We start from the raw sequence: 22,551 nt of genomic DNA on the forward strand, positions 1-22,551 counted from the left end.
ACTTCAGTTTAATCATAGTATATTTTGCTCCATCCTTTTCCTTTTATGCTTTGTGTATCTCTGTGATTCACATGTATTTTTTGTAAACAACATATTCTAGGATTCTGGTTTTTATTCCATTCTGCTATTCAATTCTGTTTTAAGGGATAATTCATCCCACTCACATTTACAATTATGATGACTAATTCTGTATTTCTCCACCATGCTATCTTTTTTCATTTATATTTTTCTCTTTCCTTTCATTTTATTCCTACTCACCCAACTTTTACTCCCTTTCTCCTTTAACTTTTAATTTTTAAATTTAACTTTCAATTAATTTTCACGAATACCCTCAGCTTCCCTTTTATGATTCCCTTCTTCCTTTTTCTTTTCCTTTGCCTAGCCCTCTATTCACAGTAGAGTAGGAGAGATTTCTAAACCCAAGTAGGCCTGCATATTATTCCCTCTCTGAGCCAAAGCTGCTGAACAGAATTTACTTAGTGTTCACACCCTCCATTCATTCCTTCTAAAACTATTAATCATTGTGTCTCTTTGCCTGGTATTATTTATCACTCAAGTACTATTCATCAGGTATCATCAAACATGGCTTGATTCATTGATTGATAAAATCAAAGTGTTATCAAAGTATGATCACAGATTACTTGCTTGATTGTTTGATAAGCAGCTTTGTCCCAAAGTCATTAAATATCCTCCCCTCTTCTGTCTTATTAGAAGAGTTCTTTTGTGAGTCTTTTATTACATCAAATTATAATCATTTTTTACTATACCCCCTTAACAAGTACCCTCCAAGGACACACAATCCTCATGAACCAATGTATCATGGAAAGCCAAATCATTTCATGAATTATTTAACCCCTCCCCTCAAGCCTGTTTTCTCCCTCAATTTACTGCTTACCTCCCTACATTGGGTATTTAAACACCTTGTTTAATAAAGTGAGAGTTAAGTCCAACCATGATTTAATTAATAATATGAATTTCAAAGGTCTCTGTACTGGGAGGCTCTGAGTTTGGGAACTTTAAAAATAATCTTGAGATAGGGGAGATCTCCACTCAGGACTGCCCAATTTATGATGTTTTCATCAAATAAAGTGCTGAGGTTTGTCAGGAAAGCATAATTAAAGTGGGTCAAAGGATACTGAGACATGAAATTTAGAATTAATACCCCTGCTTTTCATCAGGCTTTTGTCTCAAACATAGTGATGTCATCATGAGTCTCTTCAATGGGGAGATACTCTAAGTCCAATTTCTAAAAATATATACTGGACCCTTTAATTATCCTAAGAGAAGCCAGATTCTCACTAGTTAGAAATGTTATAGCTTCCCTTTTTAGGTTATAGAGTATTTGATGGTTTTGACTAATATTTGTTTTGTTTTTTCCTTCTCCTTTACATTTACCTTTTTAAGTATCTCCTGAATTGTGTATTTAGGAACTGAATTCTCTTTTCTTTTTTCTTTTTGGTTTTTTAAAATATAAATATTTTATTTTTTTCCAATTATATGCAATAGTAGTTTCTACCTATCTTTTTTTGTTTTGAATTTTACAATTTGAAACAAGCAAGTCATTAAGGTTGATCATCACGCCCATGTTGCTGTTATGGTATACAATGTTCTTCTGGTTCTGCTCATCTCACTCAGCATCAGTTCATAAAAGTCTTTCCAGGCTTCTCTGAATTCCCATCCCTTCTGGTTTTCTAATAGAACAATAATGTTCTATATTGTACATATACCACAATTTGTTCAGGCAATCTCCAATTGATGGACATCCCCTCAATTTCAAATTCTTTGTCACCACAAACAAATCTTCTATGAACATTTGCATACAAGTCATGTTTTTATCCTTTTTTTCATGATTTCTTCAATATTTTGACCCAGGAGTAGTATTGCTGGATCAGAAGGTATGCACATTTTTATTGTCCTTTAAGTGTAATTCCAAATTGCTCTTCAGATAGGTGGAATGAGTTCACATTTCCACCAACAAGAAAGATCTGGTTTTAAGAATTTTTCCATGTAACAAAGTTCTGCTATGACCCCTACTACATAAATGTGACCATCTTTGCTCATATTGATAAGAAAAATCCTTGGTCAGCCATTCTACTTGCTCAATTTTCAGGCGTATGAAACAAAATATGTCAATCTGGTCAGTGGTGTGCTGCCAATTGTAGGAGAAATCCTTTTTCTAGAAGTTGGAAACCAGCTGGATACACATGCTAATGATGCAATCTGCTATACCTTTCACCTCTTTCAGCTCTGAGTCCTCAGATCAGGACTATTCAGGATCATGGAGGCAATTGAGAAGGTTTTGGCCTCATCAGTATCTTTAAAAACCACAGTAAAGACTCCCACATGTTCATCATAGAGGCCCATGTTCTTGGCATATGACTGAGAGAGAGAGAGAGAGAGAGAGAGAGAGAGAGAGAGAGAGAGAGAGACAGGGAGAGACACATTAAAATTAACATTAGGGTGATCAATGAAGTGGAGAACAGCATAAGCATCCTTTGTTATAGCCCCTAGCAAAGCCCTGGTATGCCATGTCAAAAAAAAAAAAGAAAGAGTTTCCTTTGCTTTACCGTTGATCCTATTTCTTTCTACTTCTCATGGTGAGAATTGACTCTCTTGTGGTTGTGAGCACAGTTATAACAAAAGATAAGACTCTGTTTTGGGGACTTTTAAAATGTCTTCAATAGCTTTTGTGAAATCAACGCTATAAGTGTTGGAGTCATAGAGGAGACAGTCATTCAGCTGCATGCCAGTATCCCTGAAGATGAGGGTCTGATTTCTCCAGGATTAATTCTCCAGCTGAATTTGAAGAACCATTACAGAAAAACGGATTCCCACCCTCAAGGCTCCTGTCCCAGAAATGGTGCATAAAGTGAATATCATTTGTTTTTCAGACCCTCATTATTTTCTCCCAGAGTCAACTCTGCTGATGCCTTGCAAAAGTCAGCCAGTCATCCAATGGTCAGGTAATCTTTGTGTAAGTTCTTCCCTGAAATTTGATCCTCTATCTCATGTCTGGGAGAAGTTAGGACTTCCCATTATCATTTCAGGAGGCCTGAACGCCTCTTCTTGTTATCGATGTTGCTTGTAAATACTTCTGTCACCCCCAAGATAGGAGCTCTATGTGGGTTCACCAGAAGCTGTTCTGGCAGCAGTGGCAGCAGTGCTGAGGTCCCGGTGGAAGGGGGGGTGGTTGTGAAGAACAAGCAGCAAGAGTGTAGCAATACCATGACAGGTTAATAGACAGAGAGATGAGTATTAGCTGGCAAGAGAGTGTGGGAGGACACAGCTACACAATCTCTCTACTCCTGAAATTCTTGATCTTTTAGTCTTCTATATGAATATTGGTATTTTTTCTATATCTAGAAAACATTCTTTTGAAAATTTGATTGGGGGGCAGTCAGGTGACACAGTGGACAGAGCACCAGCCCCAGAGTCAGTAGCATCCAGGTCCAAATTTGGACTCAGACACGCAATTATCGTTCAACTGTGCAAACTCAGGTAAGCCACACAACCCCATCTGACCAGCAAACACCTCCCCCCCAAAATAACAACAACAATAATAATAATAAATCTGCTTCAGTCTATGTTCCAACACCACCAGGTAAGTCACAGGTGGATCACATTCTTTAGGATACGTCCATCACAAAAGATAGTTCCATAATTTTCCACTGTTGCCATTGCTGATCACAACTCCCTCCATTTGTCTTCCACACTACCATACACTATATTTTCTCTCTCTCTCCTTTCACTCTTTCCTTTTTTCTTAAATGTGCTGTATGGTAGCTGACTGGCACAGCTGACTAATCACCAGCCCTGGGGCCAAGAGGCCCTGAGCCCAACTACCACCCCTAAGGCCCAGCAACCACCCGGCAGTGTGTTCCCAGGCAGGCCATCCAATCCCAGCCCCTTGAAAGAAGTAAAAAAGAAAATATGTTATATCTGACCACTCTCTACCACGATCCATCCTCTCATCCATCACTCACATCCTCCCTTGCCCCTGTCCCCCTTCTCTCCTTCTTACTCTAGATGTCTATACCCCATTGAGTGTATATATATATATATATATAGATATATATATATATATATATATATATGCATACATATTTATATATATATATATATATGTATATACTCTTTCTTCTCTTAACTAACTCTAATGAGAGCGAAGGTTCCTGCATCCCCCTCACCTTCCCCCCTTCCATATCATTGCAACAGCTCATTGAAAAAAAAAACTCTTCTTATATGAAATATCTTAGCCTATTCTACCTCTACTTTCTCTTACTCCCATTACATTTCCCTTTTAGCCATTGACTCCATTTTTAGAATATATTATATCTTCAAACTCAGGTCTCTCTTCTGTGCTACAACCATAAAAGTTCCTTCTATTTGCTCTGTTAAATGAGAAGTTTCCTATGAGTATTATCAATATCATTCTTCTATGCCAGAATACATGTAGTTCATCATCATTAAGTCCCTCAAGGTGTGCCTTTCTCCTCCACTCTCTATGATTCACCTGAGACCTGTACCTGAAGATCAAACTTTCTGTTCAGCTCTAGACATTCTAACAGGAACATCTGAAGTCCCTCTGGTACATTGAAAGTCCATCTTTTTCCCTGGAAGAGTATGTTCAGTTTTGCTGGGTAGTTGATTCTTTGTTGCATTCCAAGCTCTGTCATGAGCTGCTGCTCCCAGGTGCCCTGGGGCTACCTCTGGAAGGCTGAAGTTCCTTCAGTCTGGCAGGCCACCCCTCTAATCCCATGGAATGGAGCCTTTCTGCTATTTTCCAGATTACCTTTGTCTGGAAAACTTCCTCACTGGATCCCTCTGTGAGTTCTGTCTCTCAAAAATTTATTTAGAGTCCTTAGTATTTAAGTTTTGAGAGAGAGCATGTAAGAGAGCATCTTCTCCTGTTGCCATCTTTACTCTGCACCTTGCATTCTCTTTTCAGTTAAGGTCTTCATATAACGAGATTCTGGAAGTATTCTGTTTCATTGAACATCTATCATTCCCCCCCCCCCCGACATATGAGTTTTGCATATTTTGCATATTTTGCAGGATCTTAAAATCTTGGGTGTAATCCCAGGTCTTTTGCCTTCTGATATATGGTATTACAGGTTCTTCAGTGTTGAGATAGCTCCTGTATGAGTCTTTTTGTGTTTTTATGTATTTAAATTGCTTTGTTTTTTTTTCTCCTTTGAGAGTTCTGGAATTTGTCTATAACAATCCTTGGAGGTTTTATCCTGTTCTCTCTTTTGGGAGGGGTTCTGTCTATTCCTTCAATGATTCTATTGTCTTTTTGTTCTATCGGATTTTGACAGTTTTTACTGATAATTTCATGCACAATGTTTTCTAGGTTCTTTTTTTGATCGAGGTTTTCTGGTAGTCTGATTATTCATAGATTATCTCTCTCTCTCTCCAAGATCTATTTTCCATGTCATTTGTTTTTCCTAAAAGATACTTTATAATTTGTTCAATCAATTTTTTCAACATTTTTATTTTGTTTGATGGAGTATTGTAAACTTATTAATCAATTGGTTATTTGTTCAATTATAATTTCTTTAATTTACTTTTGTGCTTCCCTTTTAAACGTGCTGAATTCACTGATCAATTTTTTCAGAATTTTCCTGTATGCCTCTCATTTATCTTTCCATTTTTCTTCTTCCTCTCATCTTTGGCTTTTGAATTCCTTTTCTCTTGAATTCTTTTGAATTCCTCTTCTATGTGCTTTTGGAATTGAGTCCAATTCATACATTCTTTTGAGACATTTCACTGATTGCTTCTTCTGACGTAGCATTGTTATACTCTTTATCTGAAAAGTAACTTTCCATAGTGAGCATTATTTTAGCTTGTTTGCTCATCTTTTTTTTTAGCTCTTCTCCTCGGGTAAAGGGAGTATAGATTTAAACTCTTTATGCTGGTGCTGAATTCTGACTCCTGTCTTGTCCATAGCCAAGATGCTGCCTATGCAGTCCAGACTTTGCCTTTGCAAATGTTCGTTACTTCCATTGTGTCCAGGTTCTGACTTAACATTGGTTTGTTCCCAACACAGTTCCCTCTTTTCTCCCCAGCATTCCCTTGGTTCAGATTTTGTTTGGCATTGGGACTCTCACTATTGGTTTATGATGTAACTGCTGGGACCTGTGCTGTTGTCAAGTTGTAGGGACTCATACTGCACTGCCATAAAAAGTCTTCCACTGGCTTTCCCACTCTTTTGCTTCCTGGTCTTTATTTCTCCCTTTCATCCTAAAAGACATTCACTGAAGTTCCTCCATGATCTTTACTGTTAAAAACTTCTTTGAATCTTCTCTTTTTTGGGGGGCATCTATAAGTTAAATGCTATCACAGAAGCTTCATTTCTCTTTGTTAAGAAAAAGTTCCAGGAACATGTTAGCTTGATGTTGCCATCTTGGCCCTTATTGAGAGGGCTCATAGTCTTGATTCTTTATCCTTGATATCCAGTAAGGAACTAAATGCTATTCTTTTTTTGTTAGCTCTAAGTACAATACTTGGAAAGACACAAAAGTGAATTCTTTGTTCATCATAATGACATATTGCTTTACATTTGAGGGTAGATTTTCAGGGCAAGAGTCAAGACAGAAGCCTGAAGCTAACATTCTCCTGGATGTTTATCTAAAAAAGATAAATAAAACCTCTACAGTTACATTCAATTTACAGATCCCACCAAGAAAAATAGAAGATCCAGAGAAATTTTCAACAGTAAACATCATGGAGCATCTTCAGTGAAGGTCTGTCCATTTGAGGGAAAGGGGAAATAAAACAAAATGAAACCTCTGCACAGACATTAAAGCCACAGATCACGCCAAAAAAAAGACAATATCCAAAGAAGTTTTCAACTCTAGACATCATGGAGGATCTTCAGTGAAGGTCTGTCTCTCGGGGTAGAGGGGGAGAAGTGGAAGGAGAAGTAAAGTCTAGCTAGGGGAAGAGTTTCAAAGCTAGTGGGAAGTTTTTAGCTAGGTCCCAAAAGTTTGGCAATAACCAGTATCTAGCTAGTCACCAGGGAAGGTTCCAATCCCAAATCAAGTTTGAAATCTGGAACTACTGGAGCAAAAGATAGTACTGGTTTGGGAACAAACTACTGCATAGACAGAACTTGGACATAAAGGAGGAAAAGAATTTCTGCAAAGACAAGGTCTGGGCTGCATAGACAACATCTTAGCCAATGAAAAACCAGGGACCAGATCCCAGCCCCAGCATAAAAAACTTGGATCTGTACTTCCTGTACCCCAGGATTAGAGCTCACACAGTCAAGATGAGCAAAAACCACTGAAAGAGCATTGACTTTAAATAGCTACTTTGCAGATGAAGTTGATGAAAATACCATTTCAGATGAAGAAAAAAGTGAAAAATTACTGAAAGGGGAAGCCTCAAAAGGGTCTTTGAATTGGATTCAAATCCAAAAGCTCATAGAAGAATTTTAAAAATATCAAAAGCAAAGAAGAAAGGGAGAAGAGAAATAGAAATAAAAAGAGATTCATGAAGGAAAATTATCAAAAATTGACAAAAGAAATCAACTTTTATAAAAGAGAAAATAATAAATCAACTGAAAACTCTTCAAAAAATAAAACTGACCAACTGGATAAGGAATGCAACTCAGCAATGAATAACATTAACCAACTAGAAAAAAGAAACACAAAAATTATCTGAAGAAAATAAAACCCTATAAATTATAATTTGACAGATATAAACCAATGAATTTATGAAACTATAAGTTTCCATTAAATAAAGGAACAACACTGAAAAAAATTGAAAATGTAAAGTACCTTTTAGGAAAAAACAAATGACCTGGAAAATAGATATAGGAGAGATATTATGAATTGTTGCACTACAAGAAAATCTACATAAATAAAAGAAACTGGAAAAAAATCTTTCAGGAAAATATCAGGGAAAACTGCCCAAATCAGCTAGAACAAGAGGACAAAATAGCCACTGAAAACATACACAAAATTCTTCCAGAAAGAGATCCCAGCATAAAACCTCCCAGGATTATCATAGCCAAATTTCCAAATTCTCAAATGAAGGAAATAATAATTTAAAGAAGCAAAAGTAGGGATTTATATATAGAGGAAACACAGTTATACTTAAGCAGGACTTAGTTTCAAATTGGCAGTACCAGAGTATATGGAATGACATATATGAGGATGCAAAGGACCCTGGAATGGAATAAAGAATTTATTACCTTACTAAATTCAGCATATTTTGTCAAGGGAGAAGATGGACATTCAATTAAACAGATAACATCCAAAATTTCCTAATAAAAAGACCAGAAATGAACAGAGAATTCATTCTCCAAATACAAGACTCAAGAAATTCATGAAAAAGGTAAATAAACAAAACATGAACATCAAATTGAAGATAATCTTAAAAGGTAAGATATAACAGTTATAATTCTTGAGAACTGAATTTTTCTTAACATAGTTAAAGGGCTTAATATAATTGAAAAGATTGAAAAGATACCGGTGATTCCTGTTTTTCCATTAAAGTGTCCAAGATGAAATCATTATGTATGAGAGAAAAAGTCCAGATTAAAAACTCATGTGTTTACTGTAAATTTAAATGTCTCATTTTCCTTTGATATACTTTAATTCTGCTTTACTCTTAAAGATTAGCACATTCTCTGATGAGGGCATCCTATGATAAGCAGTCCCTTTTCAGTGTCTCCCATAACTTACAATCAATTGTAAAGTTCTTAAGAGAGACCTTCAGAGCATTCCAGTCCTTAGAGCCTTTAAAGATTCAATAGTTTACTAAACCAGGAGTGGTCTTAGGGTAAGAATGTTAGAACCTATTTAGAAGATTTGGATTTATTCCATACTTCAGTTTACAAGGGTATAAATACCATGATTGGGAAACTAAAGTGGTGGAGTATGGGAAGGAGTATATTTGTTGCGGGGGGAACAAATTATTCATAAAATGATTTGACTTTGTATGATGCTCTGATTGAGGATTGTGTTACCTTGGACAGTACTTGAACAAATGTTAAAGGATAAAATAAATGCAATTTGATATGATTCATGCCTCTTGAGAAGTGTATTTTCAATTAGACAGAAGATGGGAAGGTACTTAGTGACTATGATGCAATGTTGCTTATCAAACAATCAAGCAATCAATGAATCAGTTTGGGTTTGTGTTTTGGATAATACTACTTCAAGAGTACCAAGCAATCAGTCAGGCTTTGACTGACCATTTTTTAATTGTTGGTATACTTGATTGATAGTATTTTTACCAATACAGAACATCAGGTGAAGCGGCATGATGATCTATTAAACTAGAGGGAAAGATGGAAGGATGTGAACACTGGGCAAATTCTATTCAATAGATATGATACATTTCCACTTGGATTTAAAAAATCTATCCTTTTCTCCAAGAAGGGGGAGGACAGAAAGAAAAAAGAAGTAGGGTTTATTAAAAAGGAAGGTGAAGGTATAAATGAAAATAAACTGAAAATTTAAATTTAAAAGAACAGGTAAAGGGGTAAGGAAACAAAACATTGTTGAAGAAAAATGAGAGAAGAGGAAAGAAAAGTACAAACAGGGATGACATGGAGGGAAATAGAGAATTTGTACTCTTAACCATAAGGGTGAATTGTATGAATTCTCTCATAAAATTAGAAGCAGATAGAAGAATGGATTAAAATAAAGAATCTTACAATATGTAGTATACAAGAAACACATTTGAAACAGAGAGATACACACAGATGAAATAAAACAATCAATGAAAAAAAAAAACAAAAAAAAAAAACAAACCTAAAACAATCAATGATAGTGGTACTGATTTCAGATAAAGCAAAAGGAAAAATCAACCTCATTAAAAGGGAAAAGGAAGGAAACTACATATTCTTAAAAAGCACCATAGGCAATGAAATTATTTCATTCTTAAACATATGTGCACATAGTGATATAGCATCCAAATTACTAGAGGAAAGCTGAGTGAATTACAAGATTACAGAGAGTAAAAGTTTAATAATAGGTGATATAAACCTCTTGTCAGAATTAAATAGAGCTAACCACAAAATAAACATGAAGGAAGGTAAGATGGTAAATAAAATGCTAGAAAATTTAGATTTACAAATCTCTGGAGAAATTAATGGGGATAGAACATAATATACCACTTTCTCTGCAGTGACACCTAAATGTAGATTTAAAAATGGCTATAATTTGATGTAATTCAAGATTATTGAAAAGTGTACTTTGCATGGGACAGAAGTGGAGAGGATGTTTAGTGACTTTGTGGCAATGCTGCTTTTCATACAATCAGTTAATCAAGTTGTGAATGATGATACTTGATTAATAATACATGAATGAGAAATAACATGAGGTGAAAAGGCAAAAGTTATAATTTTAGAGGGCATGAAAGGAGGATGTGAACCCTGAGTAAATTCTATTCAATAGATTTGTTCCAGAGAGGGAATAAGTTACATTTCCACTTGTTTTTAAAGAAAAATCTATCCTACTCTACAGGGAAGAGGGGAGGGAAGTGAAAGAAAAGGGAAGAAGTGACTGATAAAAGGGAAGGTGAAGGTATAAGTGAAAATAAACTGAAAGTTATATTTTAAAAGAAAAGTTAAAAAAGAGGAAATGGGGTAAAACTTTGGTGAGAAGAATAAGAAGAAAGGAAAGAGAAAAATGCAAATGGGAAAGATGGCATGGAGGGAAATACAGAATTAGTCATCTTAACTGTAAAGGTGAATAGGATAACCTGGCCTTTAAAATGGAAACATATAACAGAATGCATTAAAAACCAGACTCTTATAATATATAGGTTACCAGAAACACATTGGAAGCAGAGGGATACAGAAAGGGTAGAGGTTAAAGGATGGAGCAAAATATATTATGCTGCAGCTGAAATAAAAAAAAAATCAAGAATAGTATTCCTAATATCAGATAAAGCAAAAACAAAAATAGTTCTCTTTAACAGGGATAAGAAAGGAAACTACATATTAAAAGGGCGCATCTAAATCAAAATTAAACATGATAGCATCCAAATTCCTAGAGGAAAAGTAGAGTGAATTACAAGGAAACATAGACAGCAAAACTTTAATAATGGGGGAGCTTCTACCTCTCTTTCTCAGAACTAGGTATATTTAACCACAAAAACAAACAAACAAACAAAAGACCAAGAAGACATTTAAGAAGGTGAATGAAATCTTAGAAAAATTAGATATGATATACCTCTGGAGAAAACTAAATGGGGAAAGGAAAGAATTTATTATTTCCTTGGCAGTAAATGAAACCTATACCAAAATTGATCATATTCTAGGACATAAAAACCTTATAATCAAATGCAGAAAGGCAGAAATAATAAATAGTTTCTTTAGTTTTTGCAAGGCAATGGGGTTGAGTGACTTGCCCAAGGCCACACAGCTATGTAATTATTAAGTTTCTGAAGCTGGATTTGAACTCAGGTACTCCTGACTCCAGGGCTGGTGTTCTATCCACTGTGCCACCTAGCCACCCCATAAATATTTATTTCTCAGAACATGATGCAATAAACTTACACGTGATAAGGTATCATGGAAAGAGCAACCAAAAACTAATTGGAATCTAAATAACTTAATTTTCAATAATCAATTGATAAAACAGCAAACAATATAAATAATAAATCATTTCATTGAAGAAAATTTTAATAATGAGACATACTAAAATTTAAGGGATACAGTCAATGACATTTTGAGGGGGAAATTTATATCTCTAAATGATTATATGAATAAAATAAAGAAAGAAGAAATCAATGAATTTAATATGCATTTTACAAAGCTAGGGGGAAAAACAAATTTTAGATCCCCCAATTAAATACTACATTAGAAATTCAGAAAATCAAGGAATAGATTAGAAAAAATGAAAGCAAGAAAACATTGATCCCAAAATAAAACTAAGAATTGGTTTTATGAAAAAAAGCAGTTTTGTGAAAAAGCCAGTTGATAAACCTTTGGTTTATCTGATTTAAAAAAAAGAAAGAAGATAACCAAATTGCCAAAATCAAAAAATGAAAAGGATGAACTATCCAACAATGAGAAGGGAATTAAAGAGATAACAATTCAGATCTATTTTTCCCAACTATATGCCAATAAATTTGATAACCTGAATGAAATTGATGAATATTTACAAGAATACAAATTGCTTAGACTAACAGAAGAGAAAATAACATACTTAGATGATCTCATTTCAAAAAAAGGAAATTGAAATACCATCAACAAATTCCTTAAGAACAAAAATGTTTTTTCTAGTTTTTGAATTTTTAAATAAACTCTTAAATTTAGTTATTAGGCCAAAGGTTTTCTTGCTTTAATTTTATTAATCTTACCCTTGATTTTCAGAATTTTTAATTGAGAAACTTTAATTTCTTTTTCTCTAGTTTTTTTTATATATACCCAATTCATTGATCCCCTCTTTCTCATTTTGTTCATATAAGAATTTGGAGATGTAAAATTCACCTTAAAAACTGTTTTCCCTGCATCCTATAAATTTTGATTTGATGTCTCATTGCTACCATTTTCTTGGATAAAATGATTTATTGTTTTTTGATTTGTTTTTTGATCCACTCATTCTTTAAAATTGTTATTTATTTTCCAGTTAATTTTTTATCTTTCCATAGTCCTTTATTACATGTAGGGTTTTTTTGCATCATGATCTGAAAAATATGCATTTATTTTTTCTGCCTGATTGTATTTGCTTTTAAGGTTTTCATGCCTTAGTTCATGACCAATTTTGACAATGATGTCACTTAATACAGAGAAAAAGATATTATTATCTATCACCATTAAATTTTCTCCAGAGGTATATCATCTTATTTTTTGAAGATTTTATTTACCTTCTTAACTTCCTTTATGTTTATTTTGTTGTTAGATTTATCTAGTTCTGAGATAAAGAGGTTTATATCCCCATTATTAAAGTTTTCTGTTTATGTCTCCTTGTAATTCACCATTTCTCCTTTAAAAATTTGGATTCTCTGCCACTAGCTATATCAATTTTTAATAATGATATAGTTTCATTGCCTATGGTCCCTTTTCAGAAAATGTTGTTTCCTTCCTTATCCCTTTTAATGAGATTTATTTTTGCTTTACTTTGTCTGAGATCAGGATAGCTACCTTTGATTTATTTATTTTTACTTCAGTCAAAGCACAATATATTTTGCTCTAGCCTTTTACCTTTCTCCTTTGTATATCTCTGCTTCAAATGTGTCTCTTGTAAACAACTTATTATAGAATTCTGCTTTTTAGTCCATTCTGTTAATTGTTTCCTCTTTGTAGAAGATTTCATTCCATTCACATTTACAGTCTAGATTAATAATTCTGTGTTTACCTTCAAAGTCTCATTCTCTATTTATACTTTTCTATTTTCTTTCTTCTCATTTCTCCTCATCAAAGTTTTACTCCTTTTCCTCTTTAACTTTTAAATGATAATGCTCAGTGTATTTTCACTTATACTTTTCCCTTCCCTGTTATCAATCCTTCTTTCCTTTTCTTTCCTCTCTTTCTCCCTCCTGTATAGTAGAAAAGTTTTTTAAACCCAAGTGGAAATGTATCCTAATCCTTCCCTGGACCAAATCTAATGAATAAGATTTACTCAGAGTTCACATTCCCTTCTTTTCCTCCATTATAATAGATCTTTGTGTCTCTTTACCTGGTATTACCCTCTAATACCTAGTTTTCTCTTTTTTATGCTCTTATTGTTTTACCCTATCTGGTAGTTCATCCCCTTTATCACATTTCTCTGACCTGCTAAAATTTCTAGCAAAGTAATATCAATCACAGTGCTATAAATCAAAGCTTGAGTGATTGTCTGAATGTTTGATAAGTTCAAAGTGCAATATCAATTAAAATGCAATCAAAAGGGCAGCTAGGTGGCATAGTGGAAAGAGCACTGGCCCTGTAGTCAGGGGTACCTGAGTACAAATCCAGCCTCAGACACTTAATAATTACCTACCTGTGTGGTCTTGGGCAAGCCAATTAATGCCATTTGCCTTGCAAAAATCTGAAAAAAAAAGAAAATGCAATCAAACGTTGATTGTTTCCTTGATTGATTAATAAGCAGCATTTCCTCACAGTCAGTAAGTGCCGTCCCTTCTTCTATCTCTTTAGAAAAACATTTCTCAAGAAGTCATGAATTGCATCAAACTATAATCAATTTACATCTTTATCCCCTTTTCAAGTACCCTCCATGGACAAACAATATTCATGAGCCAAAGCATCATGCAAAATGAAATCATTTCATGAACCATTTGCACCCCCACCCCAAGAATATTCTTTCACACACTCCCCTCCTGGAACTTTCCAAACATGGTTTGCAAATCCTTCTTAACTAAAGTAGGGATTAAGAAAGATACCTTCACAATATCTTTATGACCAATCCCTCTAAATAGGTTCCTACTATCTGCCCTATGGTACTACAAATCTCTAAGTAGCTGGTAAAGTAAAGTCACTTCTGATTTAATTAACTATAGAGTCTCTATGCTCTCAAAGTACTCTGAGGATCTCTCTTAAGAACATTACAATTGATTGTATAGTTTGGGAGATACTGGCTCAGGACTTCCCAGCATAAGGATGCTCTCATCAGAAAAGTGTTAAGATATATTAGCAAGACAGAATTAAAGGAGGTCAAAGAAAAATGAAACATATATGTGTAGACTAAACACCAGAACTTTTTATCTGCTCTATTTTTCTCAAAAGATTGTCATCTTTGGCCTCTCAGATTGAAAGACAAGAATCAACCATAATCATATCATCTAACTCCAATCTCTTCAACTATATTCAAGTTACAAATGGTATATCTTTTCATGTATTATGATATATGATGTAAAGTTCTTGATTAACAATTGTTTTTTCTTTTCCATTTTCCATTTACATGTTTATCTATCTCTTGAGCTCTTGAGTCTTGTATTTGGAGATGGAATTCTCTGTTCACTTCTGGTCTTTTTCCAGGAAATTTTGATACTCCTCTATTTCATTGAACATTCATGTTTTCTAATGACAGACAATGTTTAATTTTTGGTAGAAAATTCTTGGTTTTAATCCCAGGTATTTTCTCTCTGAAATATGATATTTCAGGACCTCCAGTCTTTCAGCATTGAAGTTGATAAATCCTGTGTAAGTTTGACTGAGTTCCTTTGTATTAAAGTTGCTTCCTTTTATTCTGCTTACAGTATTTTATCCTTTATTTGAGAATTCTGGAATTTGGCTATGATAGACCTTGGAGTTTTTATCCTGGGGACTCTTCCTGGAGGACTTTATTATAGGCTTTAATTGCTTTTTTTTTGTTTTCTTGTCTAAGAGATTTGGACAGTTTTCCATAACTACCTGCAAGATATTTTCCAGGCTCTTTTTTTATCCAGGTTTTCTCTAGTCTAATAATTTTCAAATTATCTCTCCTGACCTATTTCCCAGGTCATTTGTTTTTCTTAAATAGTACTTTATATTTGTTTCATTTTAAAACCCTTTTTACTTTGTTTGATGGACCCCCCTAGATTCATTGGTTTTTATTTGTCCAATTCTAAATTTTAGAGTGGTATTTTCTTTAGTTAGATTTTGTGTGCTTTCTTTTCAGGTTGGTTTATTTTCCTTTTTTTTTTTTTTTTTTGCTGAGTTGCAATCCCTTTTCAGGTGCTTGATTTGAGTTTTAGATAAATTGCATTCTTTTCCCAGTTTTTTGATGTGAGTTTTAGTTGGGTTGCATTTCTTTTCCACTTAGTGGATTTGAGTTTAAATATTTTGCATTCCTTTTCCAGTGGGTTGTTTTTATTTTTTCCAGTTGGTTATTTTTACTTTTGAAGGAGGTGATTTCATTGGTCAATTTTTCACAGTTTTCCTGCTTGACTCTCATTTCTTTTTTGTCCCTTTTTCTTCTTTTTGGCTTTTAAATTTTGTGAGCTTTTGGATTTGAGTCCAATTCATAGATTCTTTCAAGCCTTCCCACTGCTTTCATTTTCTAAGGTGGAATTTTTATTGCCTTTATCTGCACAGTAGCTTGTAGCTTTCTATGATCAACACTTTTAGCTTTTCACTTATTTTGAATTTTTTGAGCACTGCTTGGCAGGGAGGGTGGTAGAGGGAGCAAAGACCTTCAAACTTTTTATGATGTGGTTGGGGTCTGCTCTCTGGCTTATCTTTGATGAAGATCTTGCCAGTGCAGACCAGGTATTGCATTTTCAGGGTTTATTTCCTCATTTGTGTCCAAGTGCAAACTGTGCAGTGGTTTATTCCCAAACCAATCCTGCCTTTTTCTTCAAAGTTCCCAGGGATCAGACTTCGTTTGAGGTTGGGTGCCTTCCTGCTGGTTTGCTATCTAGCTGTCTCTTGTCAACCTGTTGGAACTTGGATTGCACTGTGACCAAAGGTCTCCTGCTGTCTTTCCTGTTCTTCTGCTTAGATGTATTTTCCTTTGCCTTTTCCTGAGAAGAGACAGACCATCACTGATGATCCTTTATAATGTTTTCAGGTGAAAATTTGTTTCTATCTTGTCTTTTTTTTTTTTGTAGCTTCAACAACTATGCTAAGGCTTACTTAGCATTGTGTAGGGAAATGTTCTGGGCAAATGCTAGCTTCTTGCCACCATCTTCTCTCTGACCTGGAAGTCCTAAATCACTATTAATTAGAAAAAATCAAATTAAAACAACTCTGATGTCTCACCTCACACTTATCAGATTTGCTAATATGACACAAAACACAAAGGACAACTGTTTAATAGGATTTGGAAACATAGGAACACTAATTTATTTTAATGGAGTTAAAAACATCTACAGCATAATTTGAGATTATACCTAAAATAGTATCAAACTGTCCATATTATTTTAATTAGATGTACCACCAAGAGGTCTCTGCTCCAAAGATATCATTGTAAAAGGAAAGGGGCAAATATGTACAGAGTATTTACAGTCCCTTCTTTCTCAAGGCAAAGAATTGGAAATGGAAATAATGACAATCAATTGGTATATGAACCAATTGTGGCATATGATTGTGATGAAATATTTTTATGCTACAAAAAATTATGAAAAGGATGATTTCAAAGCAAATATTTACATCAATTGATGCAAAGTGAAATGAGTAGGAGAACTGTTCTTATTAATAACAGTTTGGTAAATGTTGAATGATACTTATTTTTAGCAAAACAATAATTCAAGAGAAATCTGAATGCCATGATTAAAAATGCTATTCATCTCAAAAAGTAAAAAGTTTTTGTATCTGAAAGTAGATTGTAGTATATTTTTAAAATCTTATTCAGCATTTTGTGTTTATTTCTTTCCATTTTTTCTTTTGCCAAATGTATAACATGTAAATATTTTACAGGTCTATGCAGGTTCTATCTATATGAAATTCCTTACTTTCTCAAAAAGTATAGGGAACTGTGTGAGAAGGAAATAATATGGAATTTTAAAAAAAGATTCTTCAAAATATTTGTTTGCATGTGATTAATAAAAAATGAAACAAAAATAATATATAAAAAGATAGAAAATTGGGGAGGCTAGTTGGTGCAGTGGATAGAGCACAGGCCCTGGAGTCAGGAGTACCTAAGTTTAAATCCGGCTTCAGACACTAAATAATTACCTAGCTGTGTGGCCTTGGGCAAGTCACTTAACCCCATTTGCCTTGCAAAAATAAAAGATATAAAATCATGGCAATATTTATATAAACCTATGCAAAGTAAAATGAATAAAACCAGGAGAAGAATGTATCTATTTATAAAAATGTCATAATAATAAATAATGATTATGGAGTTAGTTATTAAAACTATCCATAGCAATTACAAAGGATACATGATTAAAGATGATATCAATTTTAGCACAGAGAAGTTATGGACACTGTGTCCACAATTAAGTATATAAATATATATATATATATATATATATATATTTCTTTCCTCATTTTTCTTTTAAAATTTTAACATATATATATATATCTGTATATATATCTGCATATATACATACATTTATATGTGTGTATATATTTAACATTAAATTCTTAAAATTTTTAATTGCATATTATGTCTTCTTTCCTCCCCTCCCATGGAGAAGACAAGCAACACATCATTTATGCTTCTCAAATTATATGAAAAAATGAAATATTTTCAAAATTGCCAAATATACCCATTAAAATAAAGGAAATGAAAAATGCAGGTTTCAATCTAATCTCAGAGTTCATTTAAGATTTTATTTTTCATTTTGTTTGTTTCTTTAGCAAGATGAATGGAATTTCTCAGCACAGGTCCTTTGAAATTGTGTTAGATCATTTTGGAGATCTGAGCAGTCAAGTTTTTTCACAGTTGATAATAGCTATTTTAAAGATGTTTGAAGAGGAATGGTGCAAGAGTTCAGCTTCTTCCTCCATTTTGTCGTCTCAGTTCTGTCCCCTTTAGTCACTAATTCCTATATAATATCTCCTTCATTTATTTGGAAAATATTTTTTTTTCTTTTTCTGTATCATGAAGTCTTTTTTATTGCTTGAAACTTGGCAAAGTCTTAAAAAGATTAGAAGGTTAGAAAAAGAAAATAAATCCAAATAATGACAAAAATAAATGGTATTTTCCACAAATATCTGAACTACACTATAATGAGGCATTTATGGCAGGTCCATGTCTCTAAGACAATGCAAAATTTAAAAAGAATCAGTTATTGCAACTGCTTTAATATGCATACTTTCTTTTGCCCACAAGTTCTATTTGTTCCCCATTCAGCAAACTTTCACTGAAAAATTACAATGTGTCCATGGTCTTTCCATTCCTCTTCTTGGCCTTTAAAGTACTTCTTTGTTTCTGCTTAGTTTTAGGCTGTGATCTTCTATAAGTCTCTCTTCTTATTTTCAAATTTATCATTGTAAGGAGCAAGGTAGACATTAAGGAACCCTTGTAGTGGTCATTGGTTATGTCATTGGCAGAAGTATCCTTCTTCTCTCTGATCAGATTTTTCCTGCTTGTATTTCTTCCCTATATCAGTGTACACAGGTTTAAGCTAATTATTATATCCACAGCATAAGGCATATAATTCAATGAGTATGTCTGATTAGGGATACAACACTATAGATTCAAAATTATTAACCACCACAATAATTACAGGCCTTTTGTGTTTTGGGGTCACAGACTGAAATTTGATGCTTGCCTTTAGTTTTCCTATTTTGAAGGCCAATACAAAGTCTCTGAGAGTATTGGAATCAAATTCCTCTGATTCCATGGTGTACTTCTTGCTCCCTCAGTTAGGATAATTACATTGTTCTTTTCACCATTGTCGTCACTAAGTCTCAAGTCCTTTAGTCATCCTCATCAGCAATGGCAAAGGTATATTCATGGAAATCCTCAGCAAATTCTCAGACTTTTTCCGCCAATACTGAGTAGTAATTCTGAAATCAAAACTGAAATCCACAGTAATAGACAACTCCCAGAGGATGTTTAGCATATCTCTTGGCATCACTAGAAGTTGTTCTATGACCAAATAATGGCACAGTATGCTTCCCCACATGATCCTTGATAGAAACTCCTTCAGTGGATTCTTTAATGTCTAAATCACTAGACTTAGAATGAAATGTTCTGGTTGCATAGCAACCACCTTTCCAGAAGAGAGTTTCAGAAATTTGCAACTGCATTGTTGAAAGTATTGTGAAACTTGTCATTTGCAGTTTCCCAATATAGCTAGTAAGCCTGATCATCAGTGCCTTTGAAGATCCAAATGATAATGACATCAGTTCCATTCCTTAGGAATTCCTGGATTTGTTTCACAGACCGAATTTCTTTGAATGCAGCTTCAGATTTTTCAATCATATAATCCAATTACTGTATTTTCTCATGGGCCATTGTAATAAAAAATCTTCCCCTTGTGAAAGATGTTCAGAAATGGGTATCTAGTAAAATGAAACCTTTTGACCAGCTCAGTTTCTTTGAAGGCAATTACTTTGGCCAAAGGAATGGGTGGAAAATGCTCACTAACTTTTTTCAAAGCCTTTTCATATTCTGAACCAAGTTTCTTGCAGTGTGCACACTCCACACTACAAGGAGAATAGATGCCCACCAAAATGATGTTTGCATCATTCACTCCTTCAACAAATTCATCTATGGTAAGCACCAGGGTCACTTCAGGTGGAGGGGTTCAACTTGTCAGGGAAACCTTTTTGACTTTTCAACTAATGTCATCTTCTGTTCTTGCATCATTATAATCTACTACTTACCCCTTCTTCAAGATTTTGATGGTGGGATAATCTCCCACATCATACTGACATGCTAATGTAGATAAGGCTGTTGCATCAATTTTTGCAACAGTGATAGGTGGGTCATTTTCTTTCTTATTTATTTCTTTTTAAAAATTTTATTTATTTTGAGTTTTACAATTTTTCCCCTAATCTTACTTCCCCCCACCCCCCACAAGAAGGCAATTTTCCAGTCTTTACAGTGTGTCCATGGTATACGTTGATACAAATGGAATATGATAAGATAGAAATCATATCCTTAAGTAAGAAACATAAAGTAAGAAATAGCAAGATCAGACAATATAATATCAGTTTTTTTTCTAAATTAAAGGTAATAGTCCTTGTCTTTTTTCAAACTCCACAGTTCTTTCTCTGGATACAGAAGGTATTATCCATAACAGACAGCCCCAAATTGTCCCTGATGGAATGAGCAAATACATCATGTTATTTCTGGTTCTGCTCATCTTGCTCAGCATCAGTTCATGCAAATCCCTCCAGGCTTTCCTGAATTCCTGTTCCTCCTGGTTTCTAATAGAACAATAGTGTTTCATGACATACATATCCCACAGTTTGCTAAGCCATTCCCCAACTGAAGGACATTTACTTTATTTCCAGTTCTTTGTTACCACAAACAGGGTTGCTAGAAATATTTTTGCATAAGTGATATTTTTACCCTTTTTCATCATCTCCTCAGGCCCAGTAGTGGTATTGCTGGATCAAAGGTGTGCACATTTTTGCTGCCCTTTGAGCATAGTTCCAGACTGCTCTCCAGAAAGGTTGGACAAGTTCACAGATAAACCAACTATGTATTAGTTTCCCAGATTTCCCACAAAACTTTCAACAATGATCATTTTCCATTTTGGTCATATTGGCCAGTCTAAGAGGTGTGAGGTGGTAGGTGGGTTATTTTCTTGAAGATTCTTAGCTATTTTTTCATATCCTGCAGAAAATTGCTTATGTTGATCACACATTGGAGTATAGAATTCTAACAACACAATCTCTTTGTCAAAGTTGTCATCATTCTGGGGCGGCTAGGTGCCACAGTGGATAAAACACCGGCCCTGGAGTCAGGAGTACCTCGGTTCAAATCTGGTCTCAGACAACTAATAATTACCTAGCTGTATGGCCTTGGGCAAGCCACTTAACCCCATTTGCCTTGCAAAAAAAGTTGTCATCATTCAGGACCAGGACCCCATTGTCTTCTTTCACTTCAGAAACATCTTCCTCATCTTCATCATAATCCTCCTCCTCCTCCTCCTCCTCTTCTTCATTGGAATCACCTTTAATAAAAGACACTTTGCTCTTTTCATGGGGGCTGGACCAATAGCAAGAGGAGAAACAGCAGGTAGAGTTTATGATGACTAACTGGAGCAACTACTGCCAACTAGCCCAGGTGTGGTCATGTATCCTGATGTCTCATTTATCCTCCAACTTTCTCTCTTCCTGGCTTTGCAGCTTCTAGCTCTGGCTCCTTATACTCAGGCATGCACATGCCTACTCCTGACCCTCCTTATGAAGTCTTTACCTTCTTCCCTATGAATTCTAATTTTCAACCATTTGTTTTTGTTTAAGTGAGAATTAACATTTTGCTTTTGTGAATTCTCCTTTTATTTATTTATTTATTTATTTATTTTTTTTTTTAGTTGCAAATCAATTTATTTAAAGAGATGAGTGATTAGGCATCTGCAATGGTGACCTCAACTTCTACACCTGGTTCAATGCTGATGGAAGTGATCTGCTTAACAATCTCGGAAGGACTATGCAAATCAATAAGGCTTTTGTGGATTCTCATCTGGAACAGATGATCCCAAGTCTTTGAACCTTCACCCCAAGGAGTTTTTCTGGTTGTGATGCGAAGTGTATTAGTGGGCATTCGAACAGGTCCCTTCACTTTCAGGTTCTTTTCTTTGGCTCCTCTAATTAGATCAGCACACACTTTCTCGAGTGACTTTCACATTGCTGCTGGTGAGGGTGATGCGGATGCGGTGAATGGGCAGTTCGGGCTCCACGAGCATGTTGCCAGTGTCTTTGAACGCCTTGGCGGTGGAGTGGCTTCCTGACCGACTTATTCCTCGGGGCGAGCGAACAGTGGTGAGTCCGGAGGAGGAAGGCATGGAGCGTGGCCCGCGGAGCCGCAGCGGCGCTATATCCACCCAAGAGTCTCCTTTTATTTAAAGAATCATTTTCATGAGTCATGCTTTGTAACTTCTTTTTCATGATATATTCTGTTTTAAGTGTTGTTTTCTTCAATATTTCTATGCATTTATTTTACAAAGCTATTAAATTTTTGATTATTTTATTACATTATTTATTACTTTCTCAATTTTCCTTTACCATTAATTTAATTTTTAAAATCATTGTTTAAT

General features: G+C 34.6%; 3 pseudogenes; all 3 read right to left on the reverse strand.

Moving 5' to 3' along the window:
- Positions 1-1,941: 1,941 nt before the first annotated feature.
- Positions 1,942-3,227, reverse strand: LOC141504718 (aspartate aminotransferase, mitochondrial pseudogene; annotated as a pseudogene).
- Positions 3,228-18,745: 15,518 nt separating this feature from the next.
- On the reverse strand, positions 18,746-21,677 carry LOC141504727 (protein disulfide-isomerase A4-like; annotated as a pseudogene).
- A 144-nt stretch (positions 21,678-21,821) lies between these two features.
- Positions 21,822-22,299, reverse strand: LOC141504732 (small ribosomal subunit protein uS10-like; annotated as a pseudogene).
- Positions 22,300-22,551: the final 252 nt, after the last annotated feature.

Source organism: Macrotis lagotis, chromosome 1 (genome assembly GCF_037893015.1).
Source record: "Macrotis lagotis isolate mMagLag1 chromosome 1, bilby.v1.9.chrom.fasta, whole genome shotgun sequence".
Taxonomy (NCBI): domain Eukaryota; kingdom Metazoa; phylum Chordata; class Mammalia; order Peramelemorphia; family Peramelidae; genus Macrotis; species Macrotis lagotis.